The following is an 18,147-nucleotide window of genomic DNA, read 5'->3' on the forward strand; positions in this document are numbered from 1 at the left end:
TGCAATTATGAATGATTAGTGATTATAGTCATTCAGTACCTAACAATTATTAATGTCTTAATTTTTCAGTGTGTTGACTGCTTCCATGTGGTTCCCACAATGATAGAGGTGATACATATATTTGATTGATTGTTTAATTGATTGATTGATGCCCCGTCCATCCCAAATGTTCTGAGCTGCTTACACAGCTATTTAAAAGTTTGCATTAAAATCAAAAGGATTTTCTCTTGATGGGAAAAGTGTAACTACCCAGCAACCCTTCTTCTTTGACCAGTGACTGTGGCTAAAATGTAGCCACCAGACAACCAACCATTGTTACAGACTTGTCAGGACTTAGCTTGGTCCAAAGCAAGAGGGAATATCTGTTCCAGTAATGCCTAAAGTCTGAAGAGACTTTGGGGACGGGTCCAGACTGGGAAGGCTACAGAGTGCAGCAGAGATCCACTCCCCTTCTACCCCTGAACCATTCCTGGCCTGGTGCACTCCCCTACTTACCAGTTAATGCAGAGGTTCTGTGGGCTACTGTTGCTGCACAGATTCTCCTGGGCCTTGTGCTGATGGCAGCAGCCTGCCGAATGACAGAGTGGCTGCCACACTAGTGGCCTGGCCTTATGCTGTCAGATCGTGAGATCTACCAGCATAAGGCCTGGATAGGAATGGGCCATAAGTTAGAGTAAAGCCCATTTTAAAACCTCAAGAATTACTGGAGTAATTACCCAGATATCAATGCTGATTCCTTAAGACTCAAGGCCAGTCTTGGGTGGTTGGCAATCGTTATACTCAGGTCAGTGCTGTTAATATCACTGCCACAGAATACTGTTGCACTAATCTCAGGCAGATAATTGGGAATGTCAACTAGATCAAAGTCTTGGACTTTACATTCCTTTTAAAGAGAGTCTTCCTTTCTCCCATGTTTGCTGGCAGGTAGTCCAAATGAGAATGTTCCATTATTACACAAAAGAAGGACATTAAGCAAGATTAAACATTCATTCATGTATTGAATAAATGTAGGGAAATAAACACAATTGAAGGGATGGGAATATTATAAAAAAGATTTGCATAATTCAAATCAAACTTTCTGTAACTCATTGGAAGGAGTTTTGCCTGCCTTATACTTTGACATAGAACAAATTCAGACTACTGTGGCACCCTTATTCTCACTACTATTGCAAGCGTATTGTAGATCTAAGTTGTCAAATCTGGCAAGATGTTAAGTGCTTAAAAAACGAACAAACCAAAAAACCTGCCCTGCAGTTGAGGTGTTTTCTGGAACTAGGACTTAAGGACTGAAATTAGCGCATGCTATACTGTTTCTAGCTGAATGCTGGGTTGCTTACATGCGTCAAGCAAGGTTGAAAACATTTGTATAACACACCACAGAGGTATGAGTTGCATGTGAACCATCAATCATGCATATGTCAGAGCCAGCGGCAGGGACTTCTGAAAACAATCTGTACTTTTTTATTGCAGAGTTTAAGAAAGATTACACAGCAACCGACACACCATCAAAGCCTCCAGAACAAATCAATGTATGGCTTACCTCCCAAGGTCTGTCCCCAGGTTTTATTGTAACTGACAATGGAAGTGATGCTGTAAAATACCATGCATTGTTGCTTCCTTGCAATTCCCATATGATGTTCTTTACCCTTGACACACTGCATCACTCAAATCAATGGAGAGTGACATTGAGCCCCTCAGACATCTCCCTGCACTCTGCGTAAATGGCCTCGCTGTTTTCTAATTGTAGTCACAGGGCGTGAGCCCATGAATCATTTTTGGGTGACTAAGCTTTGAAGCAGCAATTTGCCTTATCTCTCAAGGATACCAACAGCAGCGTAGCTTCATTTATCACATTTGCAATAGGGGCATCCAAAATATTAGGGGTGATAGAAGTAGGAGGGCTATTTACATGTGTCACATCCCTTCGCTGCATCATACTCAATCCTTACGACTGCTGGTGACTGAGAGAGAAATCAGTTAACAGTATCATACATGCTTCCCATGTGAAAAGGTATGCCATAAGAAATTTTTTGTGATGATCCCTTTGTTATGGCCCTGAATGCTTTCCCTAGTGTGGACCAGAATTCTTCTATACATAAACAGAGTGCCCAGGCGCTGAGTGGACAGGGCTTTGGGTGTGATGTAACTTTACAATATATTACTTTGACTATTTTACTAAGGCTGCAGTCCCATCCACACTTTCCTGAGAGTAAGCCCCAATGAACACAATAGGACTTACTTCTGAGTAGACCTGATCAGGATTGAGCCCTAACCCAAGCCTCTGGGAATGGGGTTTGCTGGGCAACAAATAAGAGGCAGGACAAAGTTCCAAACAACACAGTCCAAACAACACACGTGCTGGAATCCCTAGCATGTACGCACTACTGAAACAGAGACGCCTGCGTTGGCTCGGTCATGTCATGAGAATGGATGATGGCCGGATCCCAAAGGATCTCCTCTATGGAGAACTCGTGCAAGGAAAGCGCCCTACAGGTAGACCACAGCTGCGGTACAAGGACATCTGCAAGAGGGATCTGAAGGCCTTAGGAGTGGACCTCAACAAGTGGGAAACCCTGGCCTCTGAGCGGCCCGCTTGGAGGCAGGCTGTGCAGCATGGCCTTTCCCAGTTTGAAGAGACACTTTGCCAACAGTCTGAGGCAAAGAGGCAAAGAAGGAAGGCCCATAGCCAGGGAGACAGACCAGGGACAGACTGCACTTGCTCCCGGTGTGGAAGGGATTGTCACTCCCGAATCGGCCTGTTCAGCCACACTAGACGCTGTTCCAGAACCACCATTCAGAGCGCAATACCATAGTCTTTCGAGACTGAAGGTTGCCAACAACAGTAATGATTTGATTATATTGGCATGGTAAGTAGCAGAGGACAGCTTACATACAGGATTAGTCGGCATTTGTGATAAGCACATATTGATGATTGATTTTGATCGATTATATTTAATCTAAGATGCTCAGGAAGGCATTTTTTCTTTCTTGATTTTATCCTGAGAAGGACCATTGGAGATAGGGTACACTGAGGTCACTCAGTGAGGTTCTTGGTTCAGCAAATATGTGAACCTGGTTGGTCTTTGGTATCCTTTCTGCTACAGTTGATTAATAAATAGAACTTTTCTACTATACGTATAGAATAGAGCTGGGGTCTGCAACCTGTGTCTTTGGAGCCGCATGCGGCTCTTTCAGCCGTCTGATGCGGCTCCCGAGTGGGGGCTGGAAGCAGGGCACCTTGTGGCCGCCGACCAGCCAGCCCAGCCCGAGGGCGCCTCTCTCCGGCGCGTTGTGCTGCGGGCGCTGTCTGCTGGTGAATGCGGGGCCGAGGCACCGCCCTTGCCCACAGCAGCTCCTTCCTCGGCAGGCAGGGGCGGCGGCACTCTCCCGGACCTGCTCTCAGCACCCCACTGTGAGCAGGTGCCCTGCTGGGCAAGGGGGCGGGCCCCTCCCGCAGCGTGGGGGCAGCCGGGCACCTCTTCCCTGCGCCCTGCCCTTCCTTCCTTCAGCCTGCAGCGGGCGCGGGGGCACTTTGCAGGGACCCCCGTGGCCGGGCAGGGAGAGCTGATGGTGCTGGCACATGGGCTCAGCAGGGAAGGGCATCAAAGGAAGGGTCCAGCCCCGAGGGCGCCTCTCTCCGGCGCGATGTGCTGTGGGCGCTGGCTGCTGGTGAGTGCGGGGCGTCCTGCGGAGGGCTGAGCAGCGTGCGAGGGGGAGGGAGGGAGAGAGAGAGAGAAAGGTAGCCAACAAGCCCGCTCTGCTTCCCCCAGAGATGAAGCAAACAGAGAAGAGTTCATGATGCAGAGGAGCCTGGCTGGGCCACAGCTCCTGCCCAAGCAGGCAGAGAAGGCACGGTGGGTACCTGTGCCTGCCTCATGCCCAGCTGGGTGCAGTGCCGCTCGGTCACTGGTTGCCAGGCACACTGTGTGGAAGCTCGGAAGCAAGAGGCACACTGCAAGGCCCCCTTCCCCACCCCACCCCTCGCCAACAGCAGCTCCTTCCTCTGCAGGCAGGGGCAACGGCACTCTCCCGGACCTGCTCTCCGCGCCCCTCCTGCGGGCACCTCTTCCCCGCGCCCTTCCTTCCTTCGCCCTGCAGTGGGCAGGGGGCTGAACTGCGGGACAGGGCCGCTGGTGGCCGCTGGTGGCGGGCGCAGGGGGCTCTTTGCAGGGTCTCCTGTGGCCGGGCAGGGAGAGCTGGTGGCACATGGCCTCAGCAGGGAAGGGCGGGTGAAAGTGGATGAAAGTGGCAAATGGGGTGACAGAGCGCCTCTCTGTCACCCCCTTTGCTAAACTAATTACTATGTAAAAATACAAAGGCATTTCAGAGGCAGATAAGCTCCGAAGCCTCATCCGACCCCTCCCCGCAACTTGGAGTGCTCAGCCCGACGTGCGTGTGTGCCTCTGTGACGCCCTTTGCCTTAACGTTGCCCCCCCCCACTGCAGAAGAGATGGGATGACCAACCCTGGAGCTCCCTGGAGTGCGCCTGCGGGAAGTGGAGACAGCCAAAGCACCCTGGCTGGGCACACTGCGCAATCCAAGTACCCTTCCAGCAGCCCGAGGCTGCAATCCTAGCCACACTTTCCTGGGAGTAAACCCCATTGAACTGAATGGGACTTATTTCTGAGTAGGCATGCTTAGGATTGGGATCCGACTCTGGAATCAGCCCCTCTGGCCTTCGTGCAATTTCTCTCCTGGTTAGTGCGCCTGAGCATGGAAGTCAGTCCCTCTGAAACCGACAGGGCAGACTTCCCAAAAGAAGTCTGAGGGTGGAAGATGCGATCCTAATACTACACACACTGACTAAGGAGGAAGCCCCATGGAAACCAGAGAGGCGCTTACTTCTGAGTAAGCCTGCATAAGTCTTCCCATTGATTCGATTCAGCGCAAAGCAGCATCTGTCGGGTTTTTTTTTCCCCTCCCCTGACTCCACTTTGGAGTCAAACGAAATCCCATTGATTTTAACACACTATAGTTTTTTTTATACATAGCATAAAGGTAAAAAAAAACTATATATGCAGTGTTATCTTCATTTTAGATGTCAAGAGGGTTTTGTGGCTCCCAAGGTTTTCTTTTCTCCGGAAAACAGGTCCAAATGGCTCTTTGAATGTTTAAGGTTGCCCACCCCTGGAATAGAGGAATAATGTTATCAAAAAGTTTTGAGTTAACAGCAAAAAGTATTAGCTAAAGCAGAATTACCATCAAGGCTTATTTGCTCCAGACCCCTCTTTTAGATGATTTAATTTCTGATCTTTCACTTGATTTGTCATCTTTGGCTTGTCTCTGCAACCAAAAATTATGGCCTTGTTACTCTAACAGAAAGCTTTTATAAGTTCACTATTTGCCAAAAAAACACACAACTGCAGAATCATGTTTTCAGTGACAGCTTAGATCAAACTGCACAAAGTATCTATCCCAAGATGCATCTGGAATTTGGTATTCTGATGAATTTCAATCACTTACCTCTTGAGAACTGTCTTTTCTTCCCTTGACAAATTAAATAAATTGACAGGGTTGGTTTAAAGTCTCTGTTGAGTGCTTCCTATGAGACAATGGGCTGATTCAAGCCCAGGAGTTTTTGACAAGTGGGGAAGTTTGTTTTCAAGTATGCCATAAGTACATCACTGAGGGTTTCTTTCTTTCTTTCTTTCTTTCTTTCTTTCTTTCTTTCTTTCTTTCTTTCTTTCTTTCTTTCTTTCTCAAAGGAAAATCAAATAACAGCGTAAATGGATAAATGGTATAAGTGTGTGTCTGAGACTGTGCGTGTGTCTTGCACTATTGGTTAGGCAAAACTTGTGACATTGTCTACTGTTTGTAACAGTGTGCTGCATTGAGGATAGGACTTGTAGTAGCGTCCTGATAGCCCACAGAAAAAAGAATGAGTGGATATATCATAGCTCCATATGTTCTTATCACTGGGACACTGCATAGAATTGATCACCCTTTGTGGGTACAATTTGGACGACTGACCTACATGCTTTGCATGTTCAAGTTAACGTATCCATATGTTGCAGATGCTACATCACACAGGTGACTGGGAAGGCACAACCTTTACCACATAGTACTGAGCACTGCCACTCTTAATCTTGCTCTTACCCTGTTCCCATTCTAGCCTGCTGCCTGCCCTTCTCCTGTCCCAAAACGCGTCCTTGTGCCAGCCTCCCCAATTCCCAAGTTGGCACAAATGTGCCTTATGGCACATATCAACTTGAAACAGCCACTGCAGAAAACATCTAAAAAGAAGTATTTGTGAATGTGCAATCTGAACAAGCAAAGATTTATGTGTGAATTGGATGAAGAGAACATAGTGAATGGCCTGGGTTGCAAGCTACTTAGGGCCCAATCATATCCAACTTTTGAATGCCGTTGCAGTTGAAATGCAGCCTTGAGGAAAGAGAGCAAATGTTCCCTAACTTGGAGGAGGTCTCCATGATTGCCCCCCCCCCCACAGGATGCAGCACATGACCGATTGGCACGCTGCCCCGGCACTGGAAATTTGGATAGGATTTGGCCCTTACACAATATAGCTTTGTTTTAGAATGCTCAAAACATTTTTATTTTGTTTTGCATTTGGGATGTCTGCCTCCTGTGCCTCTATATCAGTTCCTTGAGTATTTTTGCCCTCCTCCAATTGGTGTTTCCCCCCATTGTATTTCCAATTTATTTTCTATTGTTATATTCTATTTTCTTTTTTGTATTCTATTGTATATTGCATTTTTAAAAAATGTATAAATTGTAAACCGACTCGGGCATCTGCTTTCAGCAGAGGAAAGGTGGGGTAGAAATCTTTTAAATAAATAAATAAATAAATAAATATAGTGCTTCTTTATTCTATGATCTAACATATTGTGCCTGAACTTATAGCATATGTACCATCATTCTTGTGTCTTTTGGCATGGCTATCCTAGTGTTATCAAGATGTTAAGCATTCTCATGTACCCTTTGAAACATATTTTTGAATCACCCTTGATTTGTTGTTGTATGGGAGAGAGGACGGTGACATGGAGAATCATTCTTTGCTTCTAAAGCGCATTGGATTCTCATCCCAGGTGGTGTAGCATAGTGCCTTTTTTTTTTGGATGAACTGTAAAATGAGACTTACTGTGCTAGTTACAAACCTCATTAGTCTTTCCTCTTTTCATGTAACAGCAGAGGTCTTGGCCATTGTGTTCCAACCAAATGTCAACATGAGTACTTGTGTTCCAACTCCATAAATAACGGACTAATGTTTAATTTGAAAACATGTTCTTCACTTCACTGCTTAAGCTATAGAACAGGGTTGATTTATGAGGTTAAGTATCTTCAGTCTAAAAATGGCTGCACTTCAAGGATGGGTGATGTTCTTAATCTATATAAAGCAGGGGTAGGAAGGATCGTGGGGGGAGACTTACTAGTTATTTTAACAGGGCCATAATAAGAATGCATGTGGTTGCTATTTTGTGCAAGGCTATACTCATTTAATTCACTGTCAGGTCCTGGGCCACTCACATCCAGTCCCCTTCTCTTTTAGATATTCTCATCTCTAAGGACATAGGCCAATCCAGCCATGACTCTCAGGTGTCTGGACATATGAAACAGTCTAACTATGGTTCCCTACTGACTCAGTCCATCCTTTTAACCTTACACAACACCACAATTTTATCCTCACAATGATACTGAAAAGTTAAGTTAGAGTTCATGACTGGCCCAATGTCACCCAGTGAGTTTCATGGCTGAATGAGGATTTGAACTCAAGTCTTCCCCAACCTAGAGCCCAATCCTGAGCTCGACGCGCCGGCTTACCACAGGCCATGCACTGTCACAAACGTGTCTTACGGCACCTGGCTTCTGCCGCTCAGCGGTCTCACGAACTGCCGAGCCGCGGAGAGGAAAGCAGGGGCGGGGGGAGCCAGGGAGGAGGTGTTTTGGGGAGGGGGGAAGGTGGGAGGAGGGCAGAGAGGAGGTATGATGGGGAGAGGGCAGGTGGAGGCATGCCAGCAGGAGAGAGTGGGGAGGGAGGGAGGTGGAACCAGTGGAACGATGCTCCACCAGATCCTGAACCTCTGCATCAGGCTTGGTGCCTGACATTAAGGCTCTTACCTCACCGCCAACCATTTGGTCGATGGTGAATCGAGTAGTCCCATTGCAGGACTACTTCCTTTATCCGGAGGAAGGTGACGAAAGTACCCTTCTCTCGAGGTGCCGCCTGCGGCTGCCATTGGCACACAGGATGCGGCGGCATCCATTTTTGGTGCTGCCACAGCCGCACACTGCCGGAGCTCAGGATTGGGCTCCTAGTCTAGACTCTAACCAGTTCTCCACACTGGATTATCTGTCAAAATTAAGTGGATTCAGGAGGATTTAGCTTGTAGCCAGGCCCATCAGTGAGTAAGAAAGGAGATATAGTTGGCTCCCATGTTGTGAGAGATGGATTTTAACTTTACACAAACTGCAAACTAGAAGCAAAAAACCAGCAGTTTAGCTAGTGCAGGCAATTCCCCCCCACCACCACCATACATGCCCTGGAGGGAGCCTGAGATCAGAGAGTGAAACTGCTTTCAGCTCTCCGTTCCAGTGTGTCTTGCCTGTTCATATTTTCACGATGTAAGGGATTTTCAAGGCAATTTTAAGAACAGGTTGAGTCTCTGTATTTGTGAGGGTTCCTTATCCAGAACTCACGTGGTTGGCAAAAATTGCATTAAAGCAAATCCATTTGATAAACAATGTCTGCGGCCTCTGCTGAACTCAGAAGTCCTTCAGGAGGGAGTGGAGCAAGTTCCCCTCGCCTCTGGAGGGTTGAGACCATGGGAATGGCATTTGCCTGTATCCGCGGTTTCAGCTGTCCGTGGGGGGGGGGGGGTGTCCTGAAATGGAACCCCTGCTGATGAGGCACACCTGTATTTGATTATTTTCTGAATGGTTTTGCACCAGATATGGAGATATGGCAGGGATTGATTTCATTCTTTTCCTTTTCTTGTTCTTGCCATTCAACCATTGGAAAAAGCGTGACTGCCCATAAACAGGGAGGGGGAAACAATGGCTAATTCCAGCATGAGTTGATCCTGCCTCCTCTTTTGAATCAGGGACACAAACATCAAGGGTGAAATTGGGGCCTTGACTAAATTCTGGTTGCAAGTTGTATACATGGTATATAAAATCAAGTAGGATTTTAAGCTGCTGGGACTCCACCTCTCAACAGATTTGCATCAACTTGGTTAGATGCTGGAGGTTGGCGCCTTTTTCCTCATTGCCAAATGTGAAGAAGGTTGCATGGGAGGGTTTAGATTTTATGAGCAAGAGAATGCTCAGGGCTTGTTCATCCTGGGATGCTACTTCGCTCCCCCCCCCAGGCTTAACTCTGCAGATGCTAGTATCCCTATCTAACACCAGACTAGCGTCCAGTTCAAGCTGTAGATCTGCGGTTTTCAACCGCTGTACCGCAGCACACTGGTGTGCCATGAGGCTGCCTCAGGTGTGCCGTGGGGCCAAGGAGTCAGGCAGCAGCAGCAGCTGTGCACGCAAGAGAAGCGGCTGCTTGGAGCCTCGCGCGGCAGCAGGAGAAAAAGGGGCAGCTGTGCAGGGGCTTGGATGCTCCTGCTGTTGCTGGTGCCTGCCCCGCAAGCTGATTGGGCAGGCAGCCAGAGGAGCCTGGAAGAGCTCTTGGTGGGCAGAAACGTGGAGGGAGTAAGGGCAAGCGGCAAGAGCAAGGAGGGAGTGAGAGCGAGCTTGAAGGTGGAAGCAGGTCGGAGCCAGAAGCAGCTGGAAAGGATCCTGGAGAGACCCTTTTCCTTGCCTGCAATGCCCCAAAGTGACCCTGCCTGCATTGCCTCCCCTGGCAAGGCTTTGGCAGGAAGGGCGCTGGGCCACAATCCAATCCACACTTACTTAGGAGTAAGCCCCATTGATTGTAATGGGACTTACTTCTGAGTAGACATACCGAGGCTTGGTCGCACTTTCCTGAATACATGAGCAGGCAAGTGATGCTTTTCTTCCTCCCCCACCCCACATCCTCCCCTCCTGCACATACATCCCCCATCATAACTGCAGTTAACCCCTCTCTTTCTGCCCCTCCCCTCCCTCTTCCCCACCTTCCAAATTTCAAAACCAGTTACCTCCCATTCTCTTTCTCTCTCTCTCCCCCCCCACCCCAGTGAATCCTGCACTTGTTTCAGCCACATCTCCTCACTGCCCCTCACCCCCCTGTTTCTCCAGTATGCTCAGTCTCATCTCTCTTTGCCAACACCTCCTGGCATATCAGAGCATATCAATTGATAACAGTTTGATACACCTACTTCCTTTCCTGAAACCACAAATACTTCCCTCTCCATGCTTCTCAATTGTCTTCAATTTTCTTCATTTGTCATGTAATGATCTAAGGCTCCAATCCTAACCACACTTTCCTGAGAGTAAGCCCTATTGAACAAAATAGGACTTACTTCTGAGTAGACCTGGTTAGGCTTGTGCCCTTAGTTATATTAATTAAATTAATTGTAACATAATAATGTAATTAGAAACTAGTGGTGTGCCTTGACAACTTTAGTGCCTTGTCAGTGTGCCTTGAGCTGAAAAAGATTGAAAATGGCTGCTGTAGATGAACAGCACCCAACCCAACCTTAGATAAGCTCTTCAAATTCCCAGACATTTCAAAGAGAGAGAGAATTCAGAACACACTTAACGCTGCCATTGAAATCAGTGCTATTAAAAAGTGACTTAACTTGGCCTTGATCATGCCAAAATATTGTTTTTCATTGTTACACTGGGATTTAGGCTTTTATACCTGTATTGGGATTATAGTATTAAGAGGCAGTGAGTGGACTTGCAATGCAGGTTTTTTTCCCCCCTTGTTATAAACTCACATTATGTGAAATGCACTTTGTTCAAGTTGTATAGGGAAAAATCAAAAGGTTGTCTGCTTTGTATAACAAGTTGGGTATGCCACTTTGCTGCCTGCTAAAACTCAAAATATGCCTTCAGATATACACAGATCGGGTATGTCATATTCATTGCTCCATGAAAAGCAGCAAAATTGCAAAGCTATATCGGATTGCCTCCTCTCACTTCATGAAGATATACATGTCAACATTGATATCTTTCCAAGTCTTGTATCTTTGAGTGCCCAGAAAAAAAGAACTTATTCGATTACCTACTATATTATCTTTCTCAGCAGTACCTCAATCAGCTTTGAGTCAACTAAGTAATTAAATGATAGCAGTATGCTCCCTTTTTCAAGGAATATTATCAGATGTTAGCATTAGGACAAATACAAAAATAAAGTTTTGAATAAACTGACAATTCCCACTGAGTACCTGGGGCAATTTTCACTGACTTTATTTACTAAAAGCTCTTTGAACAAATCTGACACTCACGTTCAGTTGGAGGAACAAATATCTAGAAATGTGCAGTTTTCATATTATAGCTTAGCATAACAGGTCATTCAAGTTAGTTTCCTGAAATCCTGACCCAGTCAAAGTTAAGCACAGCTAAACAGTGCTCTCGTAGAAATTAATCAGGCCAACTTTCGGGGTGGGGTGGGGGGTTAATCTTCATACAAAAATGTTTGCATTGGCCAATTTAAGTCCTGTCTAAAATTGTCTAATGTTAGATTTTTTTCTGTTGTTCTCCCTAGCAATGAATTTCTGTCTCACCAAGGACCACGCTGGCTTAAAGATCTGAAAGCCAAAGAAGATGTCATTTGACTGGATCTACTGAACAAGTGTGTAATTTGCTTTATATAAGTTATTCCATACCTGATGTAGACTAGCAAAAGCATTTTTCATGTTCTTCAGAAAGATTCTGGCTTAGATACCCAAATGATGGTTGACTTCATTTACTAAAATGCTATGAGATCATCTCTTATATGTTAACACTGATTCAGGAGGCTGTGTATACAGGTTGAGTTGTTATTCCTAGAACTCACATGGATGGCAAAAATTGCATTAAAGCGAATCTATTAAAAAACAGTGTCCCTTTGCTAGGTGATTTAAAAACAGCCTTGCTGATCTTCGTGATGTAAGTCATGAGGCAGACAATCCATCAATCAGTCTCCCTCCAGGTGCTTAGAAAGGCTTCGCTCTGAGCCAGCCCCTCCCTTCACCAATAGAAAGTGATTTTCTTTCACATGTTCAGGGAAAAGGGAGGGGTCCCTTGCCTTGGAGTGGAGCCTTCTAAGTGCCTGGAGAGAGAATGATTGGTGGATTGTCAGCTGGCTTCCCTCTCTCGCATTAACAAGGCTTTTGTTAAAGGGCTTTTTCCCTTTAATAGAAAGGGCCCTTCTAATCACTTTGAGATAAAACTGTAGATAAAAAATCTGTGGATAATTTAGGTTATACCTGTATGCCTATATTTTCCCTAGGGCTCCCTCTCTGAGGCTTCTAAAAGCCTACATGTGATCCTGAATTCCAAAAGCAGCTTGTAGATTTACTCCAGAGCTTTCACATGAGAAATGTTGTCAATATGCATGACAAGCATATGCTTTGTTCTTCTACTGTTCATTTTCTTCTACCAAGTCCCCAATTTTATTTTTGAACTTCGGTGAAATTTAGCAGTGTGGGAATTTGGGGAGGGATTCTGAAATCTTGCATCCCTTTGAATCTTGGCCATGATCTTCATTGTGGTTAATTCTGTGCCATTACTTTATAGGTGTTTTGTGCTGGGGTAGGTCACTGCAGTAATTTGAGAGAACACTTAGCGAGAGAGAGCCACAAATCTCCTTTAGTACATAAGTAAATCTATTTCAGAGAAGAGAAATTACTGACAATTCTAAAGACAACCTATTTTTACTACTAGAAGGTACTTATATCTTGCTATTCAAACCCTTGAATATACTAGTTGAATTGCTTGTACCAGAAAAGTGGGAAACCACAAACTTGGATGCTCCCATTTTTATTTTTTGAGGGGTGAATTTTTATACCAGAATTACTTTGGAAATAATTAGTTGAGGATAATATAGTGCCATAAATTCATGCAGGCACTTTGAGTGTGACTTCAGCCTTTGTCACAGACACACTTTAGCTGTTCTAACTCAGAAACATTAGTCTCCATCACAGAACTGTTCTTCTGTAGACACCCTTATGTCTAGGACTGTTTGAGCCTTTTACCTTTTAAAGGGCAATGTAGACCAAGATTGATGATAATTAATAAAGTTTAGCAAAGAAAATTATCAAGGCCCTAGATAATCAGCAGCATGACCTGATGTCGACTTAGACCTTGTAACAGTTCTTCTCCCTCAAAATAGCATCATAGTGACCTTTATGTTGCAGGGATGCCACTTATTAAACCACAGTGGTTGAGACAGGTTTAATCAAAGTGTGCATCTTTGTTAGCAGTGAGAAAGTACTAAGTAATATTAATGTTGTGCTCTGCGGTATTGCACTAACACACAAGGGAAGAACAGGGTCTCTTGAGCTACATCTTACTGCAGGATGTGGTCAGGGTTACCAGTCTGATATTGACATCTGAGTTGGTACATGCTTGCTTGGCAAAAAGTTTGTTGACTATTGAGGGCCAAAATCGTTTTATGCTAGTACATGTGGTGCCATGGTATCCGTGGGGGATCCGTTTCAGGACCCCCACGAATACCAGAACCCATGGATAATGAAGTCCACTGGTCTTGGTACCTGCAAACTGCCTACAATTCACACCTGTTTGTTAGCACAAAGCTTGTGTGGAGCAACAGTAAATATACGGTTTGCTGCTATCCGCGGTTGGTATCCGCAGCAGGAACGTATCCCCAATGGCTACAAGGGGATGACTATACTTCACTTAAAGATCTTGCTTGTTTTACTCCAAGCTCTTGGAGTGGGTTGCAGTAGTTTAGAAACAAATGTATAAACATTGAAAAATGTGATGAAAAATTATATATTTTATTTTTAGATAGAAAAATATTTATCTAAAATCTACAATTTTTGTCTGAAACTTTTATCTAAAATTTAAATTTATCTTAAAATTTTGTTCTAAAATTTTTATTTTTAGATAAAATATTTTATTTTTGGATAAGAATTTCTTTACTAATATATTTTATGGGTTAACACACACACACACACACACACACACACACACACACACACACACACACACGAGTAGAATCTCTTTAAGTTCACCACCCAAGGAACTGGGAGGTGGTCAACAAATGGAAAAAAGGCATTTAAATATCATGTTTAGCTCCCAGAACAACAAATGCACAGCCAAGTTATTATTTAGATTGGATTTTTTAATAGTTTTATTGCAAATAATAGCGAGAATTGATGCTCTTGTGATGCTTACTATTTATATCATCTATATCTATATCAAGAGACAGAGAATAAACAGAGAATAAATAAATCAGTGTTTAAAAAAAAACCTGAAAATTCATAAGCTTAAAAAAAATTGTAAGTTAAAAAAAAATGCTTGGTTTCATAGCAGAGAGGCAGACCAATGCTATCCCTTGCCAATCCATAGCATGTAGCATGTTACATAGCCCCAACAGCTAAAACAAAAAAACACACTTTTTTACTTAGGCTGCCTGGCCTCCACTGGGTCTCCTCAGATTCACTAAATGCCAGAAGGTGTTTGATATGGTCCCTCACTAAAAGCTGTTGAGAAAACTCAACAGTCAGGGAATAAGAGGACAGGTCCTCTCATGGATTGGGAACTTGTTGAGGACCAGGAAACAGAGAGTGGGTCTCAAGCAACCTCATGTCCCTCACAACTTGGTACATGTCCAGGTACAGTCGGCAGCCAGCGCAGGTCTTTTGGCTATGTGCAGTGTGCCTACCTATAAAAACCCTTTCGCACATGCGCTAGCAGGCGTAGGGGAGGGATTGTCACGTGGCTTCTTGCTTTTCCAAGGTGGGACAAACCAGACAAAACACAGGCCCACAGTATCACGTTCAGTGGGCAACTAATGGAGGGTAAAGTAATACTCTGTGCAATGGTCGAAGTGGTCAAGATACAACTTACAGAGGTGGTCAATATAGAGAGGTTGGTCTCCCATAGTGTATAGGCAGTGTTTGTTCATACTGTGAAAATTAGGTCAGCTTAAGGAGGTGGTCATTATAGAGAGGTGGTCAACTTTGGAGGTTCTACTGTGTATACAGATATATTCCAAATAAATGTAGAGTGCTAGCCTCTCCATGTTTGCTCAGATGAAAATCTATAGGATCTACTCCCAGGTAAATTTTCATAGGAGTGTAGCCTTAACGTAATATGTAACCGAAATCACATTTCCTAGGAAAATTTCTCTGTTTGTTTCCTCTGTGCCTGATGCTTCAGGTCCTTTAAAAAAAATTCAAACGCAGCACCTCATTACTCCTGCTGGTAACATCATTACTCCTGCTGGGGAAGTTCCAGGGCTTTGCTCACCTCCCCTATCCCTCAACTACTCCCCTGCTTATGCAGAAATAAATCTATTGCCACATGACATCATTGTCATGTGCATTTTTTCCCCAGGTAAAAAGTGTATATTCACTCAACATACAGTGAACAGGATCACTATTACTGTATCCCATTTCTTATTTGTCCACCTGTTTGAAATTCTATAAACTTAAAATGCGTTACATTTTGTTTTGGCAGCTACAGTATGCCAAATCTTACTTAGTCTGGGATTCTTAAAGCTGTTCGTGATGCTGATGGCAAAAAGGGCATTGTTACTGATAAAACGTATTATGTTTAATTTTGGTGTTTTGAAAATCATATGTACTGAGAGTCATTCTGTGTTTACGTGCTTGTCTTACAATAGTCGATTTCTAATTAGAAGGCTGCACTTATACATAGTGCTTATACAAAATGCTGCACTTATACATAGTGAACTATTATTTACTATTTTGTATAAATGGAGAAAAAACATAGCGTAGAAATGAGTAACAATACGTTATGGGGACATGCACACAAGCTTTGTTTACTGAGACTCCAACTTGCATGCAAAAATACCATTTAGCTGTGGTAATAGAAATTACATTTCAGTCAATATGCTTTTTGCTATTAATCTGTTTTTCTTTCGTCTGAAAAGACCGTAATAATACATTAGAGAAATTGTACTGTTGGGAAAAAAAAAGGTAATTTGAAATAAAAGTGCTTTTGAATTCTTGCATTCCAAACAAGCATTTTTGGCACGAATAATTACATGTTCTCTTGCTTCTAATGTTTAGATGTATGCTTGCCTCCTGGCTTCATAAGTATTTAAAAGGCATGTCTGTTGCAACAAGTAGAGTTTTTCTCCACTGGAGAAAGACATGATCCAGCTCTGCTTTACCCATATGCTTTAATGTGTTTAATGTTTGGAATAGATTCCACTTGGAATAAAATCCATATATGAACAGTCCTAAATTTTGGAACTGTAGACTCAGGGTCCAATTCTATGATGGACCAGCACCAGCACTGAGCTCCAGTGTTGGTGCTGGGTGTCGTAAACATACCATGTTTACAGCACCCTACATGTAGGGAGCGCTGAGCCCAGCGCCGAATGGACACTGCCCAGATCACGGTGAGAGCTCCAGGTGTGGTGAGCAGGGCAGGGTGGAGTAGGGAAAGATCTGGGGCGGGAGGAGGGTGGGACTGACAGAGCCCTTCTTCACCATATCCCTTCCTCTGTGTCAGGCTGCAGTGCCTGACATGGAGGCTCTCAAGTCCATAAAATAGCCTATGCAGACTTGAGAAGCCCCATTGCGGGGCCTGGGGCTGTCCCTGTGGTCCCCTTCCCCTGAGGAGATATCTGGCAGGCTTTGCAGTGCCAGTGGCCATTTTGTCACCGCTATGCCTGGCAGCACTGATTGGACTGGGCTGTCAATTAGCACTAAAGTTCAGATTTGACATCGGGCAATGTCAATACTACGAGGATGATGGGATACTATATTTTTAAATTTTATAAAATTTTATAAAATATAGTATTAACACATGGTAACAGTTGGTATTTTAGACATCAGGATATGCTCTCTGCAAAACTCATAAATAGAAAAAAAAATGGCCAGATGTAGAATAGAAATGTGGTATCATTTAGGTTCCTGTTCTGAAAGTCTCTGAAGAACTTGCATGTGGATGCCATTGCAGTGGGGTTGAGCCATCCTTCAGACTAGGCCAGTATAGGAAGTAGTACCTTGGGTTGGTCACAGACTAGCTGTCCATTCCAGGACATTTCATTCAAATAGTCCAGCTTCTTATATCTCAAAGTGGCCCATCAGATGCCTCAGGGACAACTTAGGACAACACAATACTTGTATCTTGTTGCCCTACTTGCATCTGGCATTCAGAGATATGCTATCTCTCAAAACTGGAGGTTGCATATAGTATCTTAGAATCAGTATCTTAATAAATGCCTAAAGGAATTGGAAATGGATAGATCTATATTCACCCATCAGATAAGACACTTCAGGTCTCCACATATTTCAGTGTTCACACACAATATTGCTTCTTCCTTGCTGTGTCTTACAGACAATTGTCATTTTGTCTTTATGGACAATTCTTCCACATATTTCACAGAGACAAATCTGAGTTTGCCACTGGGTGTATATTCCATAGGGAGAAGAAACCAGTCACAGCTCCCTAACAAGTGTGCCTGTAGGATATATGTGTCTTCAAATATGTTTGTCACATTCACACTTTTCATTTTGAGGTGTGCACTTCAGACATTTCTGTTGTGCACCGAAAATGGTTATATAGAAAACGACTTTGAGAGATGTCATGCTCGTGTTGAGTTGATGTGATACTCCTTGCAAGATTTCTTTTATTCTCCTTCAGTTGATTTGTAAAATGCAATAGTTCAGAAACAAAACACTTCCAAAGTGTTAACCACTTGCAAACCTCAGACTTTGAAGTGAAATTGTGCCAACTCCAATTCTGAAACTAGCGTTTCCATTGTTTTTAGAAGAAGGGGAAAAGCTGGGCATTTCTCATTTACAGTTGCTGATAATATAATCTACTTTTTTCTATTACACCATCTAGGAAAGGAAGCCCAGTCCTGAGCAGCCTAGCATGCGGGGCTGCCACGGTGCCAAAAATGGCTGCTGCTATATCCTGCACGCACTGAACAGCTGCCAGCGACTCCTCGGGAGAAGGAGACATTTGTGCCCTTCCCCCGAGTAAGGGAAGTAACCCTGCAATTGGGCTACTCGATTTTGTGGTGGCTTTTTAGCCGGTGCAGAATCAAGGAGTCCTATGTCAGGCCACACTGCCCAACACAGGGCTCTGGATCCCTGC

This window comes from Tiliqua scincoides, chromosome 1, assembly GCF_035046505.1.
Source record: "Tiliqua scincoides isolate rTilSci1 chromosome 1, rTilSci1.hap2, whole genome shotgun sequence".
Lineage (NCBI taxonomy): Eukaryota > Metazoa > Chordata > Lepidosauria > Squamata > Scincidae > Tiliqua > Tiliqua scincoides.